Consider the following 15,456-nt stretch of genomic DNA (forward strand, 5'->3'; position numbering starts at 1 on the left):
TAAACAAAAAGTTGCATGACATTTACCAAGTACTCTGAGTAATGTCCTCCTAAACATCAAGTCATATATGGCATTCACCAAGTACTCTTAAGTAATGACCTCTTGAACATCAAGTTGCATGACATTCACCAAGTACTCAAAAAATGTTCATAAGGTATGTGCACATGTATCCTCAATGATACTTACCATAAGAACATTCATGGTCTATTTAGAGAACTTAATCCACCATGCAAGATACAATCTATCGTGAATTACTTCGACAACATAAGATATCCATCATAGTAGAATATTAAGTTATTTTAAGATTGCCACCTTTCAATAACTTTTGTAGATAGAAGTTATAATCATTTGGAAGACATCACTTCCTCATGATGTACACAGGGAGCAGGCCCTTTAAAATCATGTGGTAAAACACATGGAATTTTAGACTCCCTCTAAATATTAATATTTTGAGCCCCTCTTTGAATATTGTCAATGATGAAGTGCCAGACTCCCTTTCAATTTGATATCAATCTTCCTTTTTCCTGTAATAACATCCTCAAAGAGAAAGAAAAAGATCAAGGTAATTAGCTCTTATAGTACATCTAGAAATACAAATAACATATTAACTACAAGAAGTAAATAAAGGTAGTTCTCAAGATCTAATAATCAAGAAAAATACCTGTCTCATTATTTTTGAGAAAATATCCAATTAAATCTTTCATGATGTGAGTCCTTTCTACATGTATGTAAAAGTCTTATTTATAGTTTCTTCTAGCATTTTCTCGCTCCAGTCCTCGTATTTAATTATTTCCTTGCTTCCATATCACTCTTTTCTTATTTTATTGATGGTTGACTTTGAATTTTTTGAGAAGCTCCTATTTCATATTATATTTCAAGTTAGTTAAGTTATTCATTTTGCCTTCTCTACTATTATCATCCACATCTATGTTTGTTTTGTTAATATGGGTTGGTAGTGTACACGTGTATTTGCACATTCCAATGCTTATCAATTGTCTCCCTTTTAATTTACTCCTCCATGTGGCAATATCCTTGCAGGTCTCTATGTTTGTATATACTCTTCCTTATTCCAATTATTATTTGATTCAAGGCTCATTTGGCCATGGGAATAGGAATATGTATCCTAGATTCACTATTCTGAAATAGACAATAGGAATAAATATTTTTATTCTGTGTTTGGTTAGACAACGTATGCAAATCCATAGACTTGTTTTTGCCCCATTCTGTCACCCAACCATCCAAAGATCAATTGGCCCACCAATGCTCCACAAAAGGTTGTTTCATTAACCGAGGCTTTTACATGAAGCAATAATAGACCTCTATTATCTTTCTCATAGTAGATTTGTCCAAGTGGATATGAAATGGGCGAGGTGCAAAACAAGTTGTAGGTGGCTATTAAGAAACTCATCCCACTAATAATTATTGTACTGAACTAATAGAGTCATGTTGTCACTTTGTTGAATACTTATTGTGCCATTTTTAGTCACTACAAATTACTTTGAATTTGAAAGGGGAAATTTATTTCTTTTATATTATGAGTGAATTGTGTTTATCTCTTTCCTATCCCCATTCATTTCTAGTGAGAATAGCATATTCTTGAATATGTTGTAGTTGATACTCTTCTCAAATTTCTATTCGATTGGGCCAATACTTTTGAGCTACATATTATACTAATTTAGACATTAAATACAAGAACTATGATTTTGCAAAGAAATTTTTTAGAAGAGAACAAAGGCGGGGGCACTTGATACTCTTCTCAAAGACCTAAAAATATATATAAATTTTGAAAAAGTAAAATTGGAATAGGAATATGTATGGAATAGAAAATGCTTGTTTTTTGGCCAAAATTGGAATACATATTCCTATTCTCAATCTAGTTTGATGCACCCAAACAGAGGATTTGAGATTTTTGGAATTTATAAATGTCTATTCTAGTCTAATTCTTGTTTCTAAATCCCTCAGTGATTACCTTATCCACTTCTCACTCAATATTTTCAGCTAATGTGGTCATGTTGCTAGGGTGGGTTCATTCACGATAAATCCATACACTTACCTGTGAAGTTATTTTGTTTGCTCTAGGTGGTATTACCAAGACCCTCCACTATCAGAATAGTACAAGGTTAAATCATTTATAGGTCCCCCCTTTCCAATAAATTTTCATTCTATTTTCCCTCACATAGGGTGCCTAATCATAAGCAATGGGTATGCCAAATAGTATGTCACCTTTTTAATTTTCTTTGGTCCTATATGTTTTCATGCCCATCTAAAATGACCTATCTTTCCTCTTACTTTCTCTAATCTAGTCTTATGAAATTATAATTATCACTTCTTCTATGAATTCCTATACTTTTTTTTAGAGACATGAAGTCTCTTTTGGCTTTGTATCTAAACAGAAATGCTTCCATATTTGACATGCTAAAGGATTCAAAATTCTCATGGATGTTCTCAAGATAGTCTAAAAAATCCATGATATCTCATGTTTTTTTATAAGAAAGCATAAGTTTGTGCACAATATTATTACTCTTCTTATCATTAAGATAATTTGACCAACCCACTTAAACTATCATCTTCACTAGAGATAGAGTCGTCATTTGCCATGGTTGTTCATTCACACTTGGGAAATACTTTAATATTTTTTGCCTTTGATCTACATATTATTTGAGTTGATCTATAAAATTTTCTTGTAAATTATTACACCCCATTAGGCTAATCAATGTTTTAGAGCCTTTGCCCATACTATGCTCCTCTTTATATTATTAAAAGTGGATCTGTTTGCAATCTACAAACTTGTTGATTCTTCTTAATAAGTGACTATAGACTTCAAAATTATTTGATATGTCTTGAAGTTGTTGTCAAATTCAACAATGAACATCTTATTCCTTTGAACTTTTTAGAGAGTGACCCATTCCTTTCTTATATTTTCAACCTTTCTCTAATGCCATGTTAATTTTAGGATCGTTACAAATGTATTATCACTTCTTGTTAAAGTCTATGTTTTCCAAAGGTAGTGATCTCTTATATTTATATTAAAAATGAGCCAAAAAGAGAGATGTCACTTCATGGGACATGTATATTCATTATTATGTAATTAATATAATGACAATAATAATTTTATAGTTATATATCTATGTGTGTATGTGTTAGTGTTAGTCTGTGGTGACTGATCAAGAAAGTAATGTACATACTTCATAAATTCCTATAAAAAATTGGGTTACTATTTGCCATTCACCAATGGTACAAAATTTTGGGCTACTATTCGCCAGTTGGTTATTTTTAATATTTGCCAATGTATGGCTGACATGTTGTAACTAATTTTTACCCTAAAGTGGGAAAAATACTTGTATAAAAGGGCTTAGGGTTGGGGATTGTTTCATCATTGTAATGAAAAAATTGGTTCTTGTAGTGGTATTAAGCTGTAATGGATTACAGATTGTAACTAGGTTGTAATCATTGGATCATAATAATATCAAACTTGCTATTTGGTGGATGTAGCCCAGGGATTGGGTGAACCATATTAAATCTTGGTGTCTTGTGTGCTTTTCTGTGTGATCTATTATTTTTTGATATTGGTTATATTTGCATGTAATTGTTATTTGTGTCCATGGTTTATTCCTAACAAGTGGTATCAGAACCTAGTTGTTTTTCAGTTATCCTCTACAAGAAAGTCTCACGGTTGAGTCGGAGTGATGCCAAATGAGGGTAAGTTGAGGGTTAATAGGTTTAAGGGGAAGAACTTTCAGTTATGGAAGATGCAAATGGAAGACTATCTTTATCAGAAGGATTTATGGAAGCCATTGGGAGACAAAACCAAGAATCAGGGATCTATGTCAAATTATGACTGGGATCTTTTGGACAAAAAGGAACTTGGAAGAATTCGATTATGCCTGGCACCATAAGTGGCATTTAATATTACAAAAGAAAAAACAACAAAAGAGTTGATGCAAACCCTAGCAAAACTTTATGAAAAGCCCTCTGCTTCAAACAAGGTATTTCTCATTAAACATTTATTTAATATGAAAATGACAGAAGGTGGATCTATTGCGGATCATTTAAATGAGTTTAATAGTATTAGTAGTCAGTTATCTTCCATGGGTATCAATTTTGATGAAGAAATTAGGGCTTTCTTGATTTTGTGTTCATTGCCTGAAAGTTGGAATGGCTTGGTAATGGTTGTGAGTAATTTTTTTCCTGGATCTAGTACCCTAAAATATTATGATGCGATTCGTGTTATTTTGAGTGAGGAAACTCGTAGAAAAACCTTAAGTGGATCTACATTAGGAAGTTCTTTGAATGCACAAAGTCAACGCAAAACAACTAAGAGAGGAAGTAATTGTGGAAATCGTGGGAAATCAAGAGGAAAGTCAAAGGGGAGGAGGTCTCAATAAAGAGGACCAAATGACTACTAGTACTATGGGAAACCATGGCATAAAAAGAAAGATTGTTGGACTTGAAGAAAAATGAAGGAGATAAACCAGATGGAGATGAGGAGGAAAATGTGGTAAGTAAAAAATCTGAAGAGGATGCTTTGCTTCTGTCTTTAGAAAGTGTTGATGATTCATGGGTTTTAGATTATGGTGCTTCATTTCATGCTACACCTCATAGAGGTTATTTAATTGATTATGTCCAAGGGGATTTTGGACTTATTTATTTGGGGGATAATGAACCCTATTAGATTTTTGGAAAGGGAAAAAGTTAAGATTAAGTTGCAGAATGGGAATCATTGGCTACTACATGAGGTAAGACATGTTCCAAGGATGAGTAGGAATTAAATTTCAGCAGGACAACTCAGTGATGAGAGTTGTGTAGTTACTTTTAATGATAGAAATTGGAAGCTTTCAAAAGGTTCCCTTGTAGTAGCAAAAGGTGTGAAAGTAGGCACCTTATATCTTTGTATAGGTCATATTATTCCTTCTACTTTAATTGTTTCAGAGAAAAATGAATGTTCAGGAATAGTTGCTACAGTTGAGCAGGGAGAACAAATAGTTGCTATAAATTCTAATACAACGTTGTGGCATAATAGACTTGGGCACATGAGTGAGAAAGGTACAAAAGTACTTCATTCAAAGAAAATTTTCCCAAGTTTGAAATGTTTTAATATGGATTTATGTGAAAGTTGTGTGTATCGAAAATAAAAGAGAGTGAGTTTTGTGAAGACTGGAAGGAAAATAAAAAGGAGAAATTAGAGCTTGTACATACCAATGTACAGGTATCGGCTCATTTATCTTCCCTTGGTGGCTCTCATTATTATGTTACCTTTATTGATGATGCAACTAAAAAAAATATGAATTTATTTCCTTAGAAATATGATGTATTTCAAACTTTCAAGAAATGGAAATGCATGGTTGAAAATGAGACTGGTAAGAAATTAAAATATCTCAGATTTGATAATGGTGGTAAGTATTATAGTCATGAATTTGAAGAGTATTTCTCCACTAATGGTATTTGTAGACATAATTTTTTTCCAAGGACTCCACAAGAAAATGGAGTGGTGGAATGCATGAATAGGACTATAATGGAGTGTGCAAGGAGCATGAGGTTGCATGTTGGGTTGCCCTTACACATGTGGGTGGAGGCCATCAATATTTCTATATATTTGATTGATAGAAGTCCCTCTACTCTTTTGGGTTGTGGTATTCTAGAGGAAGCATGGACTAGTAAGAAGGTGAGTTATTCTTTTCTTAAAACCTTTGGTTGTGAAGCATTTTCTCATATAGATTCTAAAAATAGAACCAAGCTGAAAGCTATGTCAAAGAAATGTGTATTTTTTGGATATGGCATTATTGAATTTGGTTATAGGCTTTGGGATTTTGAAAATCATAAAATTGTAAGTAGGGATGTCATATTAAATGAGAAAGTATTGTACAAAGATTTTTTGTAGCAACATAAGAAGAAAGAAGATGATTATGTAGTGTTGGATGATACTCCAAAATATGATGTTCCATCCATTCCTCATGATGTGAAACAACCAAAACAACAAATACCACACACACCAATGAATTGTAGATGGTCAACAAGGCAAATTAAACCTCCAGAAATATTTTCTCCCTATTTGTATTCTATTTTACTTACTAATGCTAGTGAACCTAAATGTTATGATGAAGATGTGCAAGTGGATAGTAAGATTTAGTGGGAATCTACAATGAAAGAAGAAATGGACTCTTTGCTGAAAAATAAGACTTGGGATTTATGCAAATTGCTTGCAAGTAAAAGGGCTTTACAAAATAAGTGGATTTATAAGTTAGAAGAAGAGGATGGAGGTAAGAAAATATTTAAAGCGAAGTTAGTTGTCAAAGGATTTGCACACAAAAAAAGCATTGATTTTGATGAGATATTTTATCTTGTTGTTAAGATGACTTCTATCCGTACTATTTTAAGTATTGTGGCTACTGAAGATTTTTATTTAACGTAGCTTGATGTTAAAACAACCTTACTTCATGGTGATTTGGATGAAGAGATATATATGGCTTAGCCACAGGGATTTGAGGTCAAAGGTAAGGAGAACGTAGTGTGCAAATTAAAGAGAAATTTATATGGCTTGAAGCAAGCACCTCAGCAATGGTATCTAAAATTTGACAGTTTTATGCATGAGCATGGATATAGTAGGTGTCATTCAGATCAGTGTGTTTACTTTAAGAGGTTGGATGATGACAACTACATAATTTTATGTTTATATGTTGATGATATACTTGTAGCTGGGTCTAACATGGATCAAATTAAGGGGTTGAAATGCTAGTTAGCACATGCATTCACTATGAAGGATTGGGGATAGAAAAACAAATCCTTGGTATGAATATTTGTAGAGATAGGAAGAATAGGAAATTGACACTATCTCAGGCTAATTACATTGAGAAGGTGTTGGTCATTTGAAGTTGACTAAGGAGATGTGTCCTAAGACACAAGAAGAGGAGGATAAGATGTCCAAGGTAGCCTATGCTTCCATTGTAGGAAGCTTGATGTATAATATGGTATGAATAAGGCCATATATTGCACATACAGTGGGAGTCATTAGCAGGTATATGAGTCATCCTAAAATTGAGCATTGGAATGTACTCAAATGGATTCTCAAATATTTGAGAGGAACATCTAATAAGTGTTTACACTTTGGGGGTTCTACTACTGATTTACAAGGTTATGTTGACTCATATTTGGTAGGGGACATTGATACCAGGTAGAGTATTGTAGGTTATGTCTTTACTATTGGTAGTGTAGTTGTGAGCTAGGATACTAGGTTACAAAAAGTTAATGCTTTATCCACTATAGAGGCAAAGTATGTTGCTGCTATAGAGGCAGCTAAGGAGATGATATGGCTTCAGTTTTTCTTGGAAGAATTGGGACACCCTTAGAAGGATAATTATTTGTTTACAGATAGTTAGAGTTCCATTCATCTTGCAAAGAATTCAGCTCTACTTTCAAAGACAAAACACATACAGTTGTGGTACAATTTCATTTGATTAGTTTTAGAGGATGGATAGTTAAAGCTAGACAAGATACATATAGGTGACACTCTAGCAAATATGTTTACAAAGGTAGTAACAAGGGAGAAGCTAAACTCTCTTCAGCTTTAGTTGGTCTTCTAGACTGAACATGAATAAAAGAACAACAATGTCCAGGGTGGTTTGATCCATTGGGAGCCCCTGTGGTACCAATATTGCTACAAGATCAATCTCCAAGTGGGAGATTGTTGTCTAGTGTGAAGTCTGATCAGTCCCCACGTAGAAGATTATTATTTTGTGGTGACTGATTAGGAAAGTACTGTACATACTTCATAAATTCTTTGGGGCTCGGGGCATCCAAAAAATAAATTGGGCTACTATTCACCAATTGGTTATTGTTTATATTTGCCAATGTATGGCTGACATATTGTAACTAATTTTAACCCTAAAGTGGGAAAACTACATGTATAAAAGGGCTTAGGATTAGGGATTGTTTCATTGTTGTGATGCAAAAATTGGTTATTGCAGCGGCATTAAGCTGTAAATGATTATAGATTGTAATAATATCAAACTTGTTGTTTGGTGTACATAGCCTAGGGATTGGGTGAACCATGTTAAATCTTGGTTTCTTGTGTTCTTTTTTGTATGATCTATTATTTTCTAATATTGGTTATATTTCCATGTAATTTTTATTTATGTATGTGGTTTATTCCTAATAGTTAGCCCATTGTTGGTCCCCAAATATAAAAAAATTAAGTCAAATCCCTCCACTTGAATTTTGTGCTTTGGAAGCATTTTCTTTCTAATTTACATGTTGAATTCGAACAAGGAAAAGGAATTTGAAATATTTTGAACTTAGTCCGAATTGGTTCAAATCCTATTGAGTATAGGTTCAAAAAGGTTCACAGATTCAACAATCCAAAAATTTCAAGGTTCGGGTTCAAAGACATAGTTCCATGGCTCAAGTTTTCCAGATTTCAAAGTTTAAGTAAAATTTGTTCTGCTTTAGCATAATTAAAATAAGTTCAAAGTATTCCTTCCTAGTTTGTGAAAGTACATATGGGTTCAAGATGATTCATTCCAATTCATGTTAGTTTAGTTTGGTAGAGTAGGGTACAATATGATTCAAACTAGTTCAGGATAGCTTGAATAGGTTTAGAAAAGTTCACACTAGCTCAAAAGTTAAATAAGACTATCCAATTCAATGGTTGAGATGATTGTAATAGGAAGATTAAAATGGTTCAAGGTTTACAATTTTAGACTTTTAAAATTTGATAATTTCCCAAGTATCAAGGATATGAAAGGTTGTTGATAGAGTTCACAAAATATCCCATGCATTTAGAGATCAACCAATGTTTTGAAAAAAATATTTCAATATGCTTAGTACTTGATCATTAGCTGATATGTTATGGACATTTACATGACATTCAAGTTTAAATCAATGGAATAAGAAAGATAGAATTGAATGTTACATTTTCCATTCATATCAAAATAAAGTCAAGTGAGTGTATTCCATTTACTATGATTAAGCTCTCTCAACATCAACTAATAATGGTGGTGATATTAAGAGAAGCAAATACTAATGCTAATATTGCAAGAAACAATAATACTATGCACAGTCGAGCTAATGATTAACTAGTGTATGTATGGTAAATATTATAAAGCTCTACCTTCTCAAAGGATTATCAAACATATATGGAATAAAATTAAGTTTTTTATTAAAAGAAGCTCAATGTGAAAGTATGGGCATGAAGAATGTTTATAGTTTTTAATCTAACTAGCAACTATGAAGTTTTTTTTTGGACATAGAAAAACTATTCTTGGTGCAGGATGTGTAACTCTCAATCCAAATGTTGGATTAGGCTAAATTTTGGATAAGTTTGGGAAAATATAATTCTCCAAATTATCTCCAAAGATTTTTGTAAAATTCTCTAGAGATCAAAAGATATGATCAAATGAGTGTAGTACTCTTAAAAATATCATGACAACAACAAAATCATGACATCACTTCATCACCAACAAGTGTCACATGTCCATTACACAATCACACATGTCTAAGGGCCCATGTGTACATATTTTGATATGAAATATTTTTGTTGAATTATTTATAATTTTAATGTTTTTAAAATACTAATTCAGAGAAGATGATAAAGAAAATAACATGCAAGAATTAGTTGTCAAACTTGATGAAGATCATCGAAAGCAAAAAGATAAAAAGAAAAGAGAAAGTGAGAAAAAAGGGTTCTACTTTTATGGAGTTCTTAGTGCTTGTTGGAATATTCAAATATGGAAAGAATACTTATGAGGAGGGGGGGTGTGTGAATTAGAAGTATTACACTTTAACCAATAAAACTTTTAACTGAAAGTAAATTGCATGCATGTAGACACATCAAGTAAACATGAAACTAAGACATGCATCAACAACACATAACACTGGAATTTGGTAACCCAAAAACCCTCCAGAAATAAGAAGATAAAACTGGGGTGGGGATGATACCCACAAAAATCATTGCAGTAATATTGTTCAACCACTTCTGATGGTCTGTCCTGTTAAAGGCCTCCCCTGTTAAAGGCTTTACACTGTGTCAATAGTGACCTGGCTAAAGGATTTACAAACACTTAACATGAAGTGTCACCCTGTTAAATGATTTAATCACCTTTTGATAAGGATCTACAAATAGTTGTTAAGCCAACCTATCTACATAGGGTTTCCTTTCTAATATAATGGTAAGAGAGTATTAGGTATTATAAACCTGATAGTTTGCAATCCTTGATTGCTGAATGTAGGCACTTGTTCTGGCTCTCTCTCTGATTTTGATCCTCTAAGATCTAATCTCTATTCGTCTCTTTTTCTTTGTTCTGATCAACTGAATATCGAATTGCTACTCTTACTTTCTATGTCTTCTTTCACTGAATTCCACTATGTTTTCCCCTTAACACTGTTCTCCTTCTTTTCATCTCTATTGCAGTGAGACTTTCGTCTTCCTTAAAAAGACTTTGAAAACTTAGGGTTAGATATGGATCTACGATCCACATTGAATCTCAATTTCTCACTCAATACTTTCCTTTTGCTGATTGGTTGCATGCCTTTCCAATTTTCTAATTTGTTGCATGCATATTACATAGGAAATGTAAAAGATTAGTTCTTATCTCTAGATCTTTCAAGATTTACCTTGTGTCGGCTACAAAAATGGTTTACATCATAGTTTGTGCAATTACAAACTCTTATGCTAATATTTTGAGTTACTCGGCTCATTAAGCATTATTGATGCTCGGCACATGCTATTTCCTGGATAGCTCGGCACCTAAACAAAACTGTATCACTCAGCACCTTATATTACTTGGCACTTAATATTACTCGGCACTTGATATTACTCGGCACTTGATAAAACTGGATTGCTCGGCACATGACTGTGACTCAGCTCCTACTCTTTGCTCGACATGTATAGTGAAAAATGGTCAAGTGTAGTGACACTCAGCTATCAAAATTATTCTTTAAACCAACAATCTCCCCCTTTGACATGAGTGGCAAAAACACTTAACTAAGATCTTGTGATCTTGACATTATTTCATGCATCCTCTTATTTGCTCAAAAATTTTAAGAACAAATAACAATATAGCTTATGACTCCCTATGAGTTGATTATGCCTAGATACATTGTGACCAATATGTTATATCAATTTTAATTTTTTATTTTTTTTCAAAATTCTCCCCCTTTCATCATACTTACCATTTCATTCTATATCTCCTACTTCATTCTGTATCTCCTTCTTAGCTTATATCTCCCCCATACTTAATCTATACTTAACTCAATTCTCCCCCATACTTAATCTCCCCCTTTTTGACACTTATGTCAAGGTTTCTATAGGGAAATGCCATACTTGGCCAAAAAATTATTGTTTACTTCAAGGAGTACCTTCAAAGCTACATCCCGATTTTCTAGTGCAACATCTAATGACTTATACTGGATGGCAATCTCTGCAGCTAGGTGTACAAGTCCATCAAATGTAGAAAGATTGGGGTCTTTCTTGAGGACTATCTCTACATACATCTGCTCCTTGTGAATTATTTCCAAATGAGGAGTGATTAAGGATTGAATTTGCATCAATTTGGCTTTGGTGGTTGCCTCCTATGCTGCTAAGACAGCTAACTCTCTTTGTGTGTGAAGCGATTGGGTAAAATGCTTCTCACTTTGAGCTAGATTTGTAGGGAGTTGCATGCTAGAAATCTTCAGATTTCTCTCCAAGCTCAGTATTCTCTGGCTAGTGTCCTGTGTGAATGTAGAAAAATCACACAACTTGTTGTACAGGGAAAATATGTTTCCAAATATAGTTTTGACTGTTTCAATTTTCTTAGCCAGTTCCAATTGTGATAGTGCTATATCACCAAATATTTTCTCATTTACCTTGCTTTGAAACTTTCTTTCTGACCATTCCAGTAATTTGGCATCTGTTTCCTAGTCTTCACTAGTCACCTAGTCAACTATGTCAGATAGTTTCTCTATGATTGGCCTTGACTCATCTAGAGACTGTAAGTTGAAAGCTTCTATGAATATGTCTTTGATTCCATTCAAGGTATGCTTGTGCTTGTGTTCTCTTCTTAGTGCTTCTTGTCTCCTTCTATTCAATGCACTCTGAATTTCATTGATCTTCTCTATAGTGAGAGTGTTGGATTCATAGTATGGAATCTTTATTTCTTCATCAAGCTCAGGAACTCCATAGTGAATTTTCCTAACTACCCTTGATGAGCTCGAGCCTGGTGTCCTGATTTGTAATGGTAAACTATCAGTGCTCGACTGCTGAAGAGTCTGTGTTGGAGTGCCAGATTTGGGTAATGCAACCAATTTTTGTATTGCAGACTCCTCCTTCTTACTTGTCTCATCTTTTTCTTCAGCTTGTTTATCCTTTTGGTGATCAATCGGTGGGGTTGAACTTACTGGTTGTTCAGATGTCTCTTTGACTTCCCCTGCTGCTGCACTCGGCATCTGAAGTGTATCAGTGACTACACTTGGTAGAGGTGGTGAAGGAAGGAATAGAATACCAGTAGGTTGTATGGTCAAAGGTGGTTCTTGTGTTTTCACCTTGACTTCCTTTGTTTTAGCTACTAGATTCTGCAATTCATCAACACTTACCAATACAGGATTTGAGCACAATTTTGCTACTAGTGTTGATTGGTCAAGGATTTCTAAATCCTCTGCAGTTAATGGATTGATGTTTGGAATAGAAGTGTCTGTAACATCCTTGATTTTGACAATCTTTTTAGGTGTGATGATGACATGAGGAGGACTAGGAGGTGATAGCTGTGTGTCTTGCACACTTTGATCTTGTTGCTCAATTGTATCTTTCTCTTCCTCTTTCTCCTCTGTATGTGCCTCTTCATCTTCCTTCTCTTCTTCAACCTTCTTCTCCACTTGTTCCTTTTCTTTTTCTTTAATTCCTGATGCCTTCATCTCCTTTTTCTTGGCACTTGCCTCTGCCTTATATTCTTCAATGTATACATCTTCTATTTTCTTGTAAACTATCCTCCACTATCTTGTGGACTTTGTAACTACATCCTCAATTTTGTTCTGCAAAATGCTGAAAGCTCTATGTTTGGGAGTGAATCTATTGTTATGCCTCTTGACTACATTTTTTATTTGATCCTTAGTCAAATCAGGCAACAACTTGGCTAATGTTGATTCCCTTATCTCCCTTTCCATTTGCAAACAAAAATGCCATTTATCCTCTACAATTTTGTACAATTCCTTAGGCATTGATTCGTCTAACTCTAAAGGTGTGTGCTTATACTCAGCCATCATAGAATACATTGATTCCTCTAATTTATTTTGTTCCTCCTTGGTGAGCTTAGAAAAATTTAGGTTCTTTAAACCTTTCAAATCATCATTCTTAATCTTTGTGCATAATTTATCAATAGTAATCTAAGGTTTGTGACTTACCACTTGAAATTGGTTGTTGTCCTCTGACTTGGTCTTCTCTTCATCTGTTTGAGGCTGGGCAACAAATTCTCTTCTCTTCTTTGAATCTTTCTTCTTCTCTTTTGCCTCCTCTTGGGCTTTTTGTGCTGCATCCCTTGTAGTAGGTCTCTTTGGTGTAGGAGAAGCTACTTTCTTTGCCTTGGGTTGAGAAGCAGGAGGAGTTGCGGCCTTTCCTTTTGTGACCTTGGTTCTAACTTGTGCTTCCTCGGCTTCTTCTTCCTCAGCACTTTCCTCTTTATCTTCTCCTAACCCTTGAGTCAGACCTTGAGCTTCATCTCCCTCATCTTCAATGTCTTCTTCTTCCTCTTCTGTTGTTCCTTCTCCTTCAACACCAAATTTTCTCTTGATTTTCCTTACCAATTTTTCTTTCTTCTTTACTACTGAGGCAGTCTTCAAATCTGTTACCACCCTTGATTTGACAACATCATAAGTTCCAAAGGCTTTTGCATTCTTTTCAACTTCTTCTGTAAGGATAGCTGTTATTGCTGCAGAGGCTTGATCAATATCGAGTTCATAACCTAGTGGCCTAAGCCATCTCACTCTAGTTATGACTGCCTGTATATAATTATAATCAATATCTACAAGAAAGAAAATGTCTTTTTCATATTTCTCAGTCAATGAGACTAGAATCCTCATTCTTTGTTTCATGGACTATTTGAAGTCCTCAAAGTAGCTAGTCATTTTGGCATCAAAATTATCACCCATCTGTTCAATATATCCATTGATCTATTCAACAATTTTTTTATCTAGATTCCATTTTACCTTGCCCACAGAAGAGAATTTTTTCATCAGATAGAAAAATATGCACACCAAAACTGATCCAAATTTGCACTGAGCTCCTTTGCTCTTCCTTATAGCTCCCAGATTTTCATTAATCTGTTGAAACATGAGCTCTGCTAGAACATAGGTATGATCCCTTTTAACCAATTTGTATGCAACATCAACTGCTATACAAGGCACACTGTTTAACCTGCTTGACTAATAGAATTTGTGTGAAATGATTCTCATAGCAAAATCTAGTAGGGGTTCTGTGATTGTATCAATAGTCATTCCCCTGTTGTTCCATTTAGCACCTGTGTTTCTCTCTATTACTTCCTTTTTGTCACTACGTAGGGTCTTTGGCCAATCTAGGGTTGGAATACCAATAACCCTATGAATAGTTTTCTTAGTAAATTTCACTAGCCCTGTTTCTAACCAAAAGGCTCCATCATGTATTTTGCTCAAAACTATGCGTACCCATTCAACTTTGAAAACAATAAAAAACTCTACGGTTTTGGTCAATCCTTTTCTCTCGACTATTGAGAACTCATCTTTCAATATTTTCTTCTCACATAGCTTGTCATATGCATTGTAAATTTTTAGATCTCTTATGGCTCCAATTTTGCAGTTATAGCATCTACGAACATCTTGGACCATGACATCTTTATCAGAAATAACTGATAATGCACCTGCGGGATCATTCTTGTATGCAACTTCTGGAAGGGCTTGAACTCTGGTTGCTTAACTTCATTACTAACCAACTGTATTTCATGACTCTCCTTGCCCTTAGTGGTTCCATACCCAGATGCCATTGTTTTCCAAACTAGGGTTTACAGTTTAAACAAGGTTATAAACACTACGTAGCTCGGTACACAAGTAAAATACCTCAAATCCATGAAACTCGTGCTGAATCATTGTGGAAATCTTTTGCAAATGGCTTCTAAGCTGGCCTTGATCTTATGCGCTCTTCTCGTCTTTGCTTCGCATTTGAATGGTGAGAAATGATCAAAAATTGACCTATGTACCCTTCAAAATAGAGCAATTAATGCTTAGTGCACTGACAACTGTCTACTCAGAACCTGAAGGATTTCAACATGACTCAGCACCCATTATGTTTCACTTTTCTCGGCTCCCATTGATATTTCATAGCTCGGCATCAACTATCAACTCAGTCACTGTTAGCAACTCGACACCTAAAGAAAACTTCGACAGATTTTGCAAGACTCTCAATTTTGACTTAGCATCTTTGCTTATGTTGATTTCTTCTTTGCTATTCTTCTATGTCTTGGG

The sequence above is a fragment of the Cupressus sempervirens genome, chromosome 9 (genome assembly GCF_028749045.1).
Source record: "Cupressus sempervirens isolate cs-2001-9-10 chromosome 9, ASM2874904v1, whole genome shotgun sequence".
Classification (NCBI taxonomy): domain Eukaryota; kingdom Viridiplantae; phylum Streptophyta; class Pinopsida; order Cupressales; family Cupressaceae; genus Cupressus; species Cupressus sempervirens.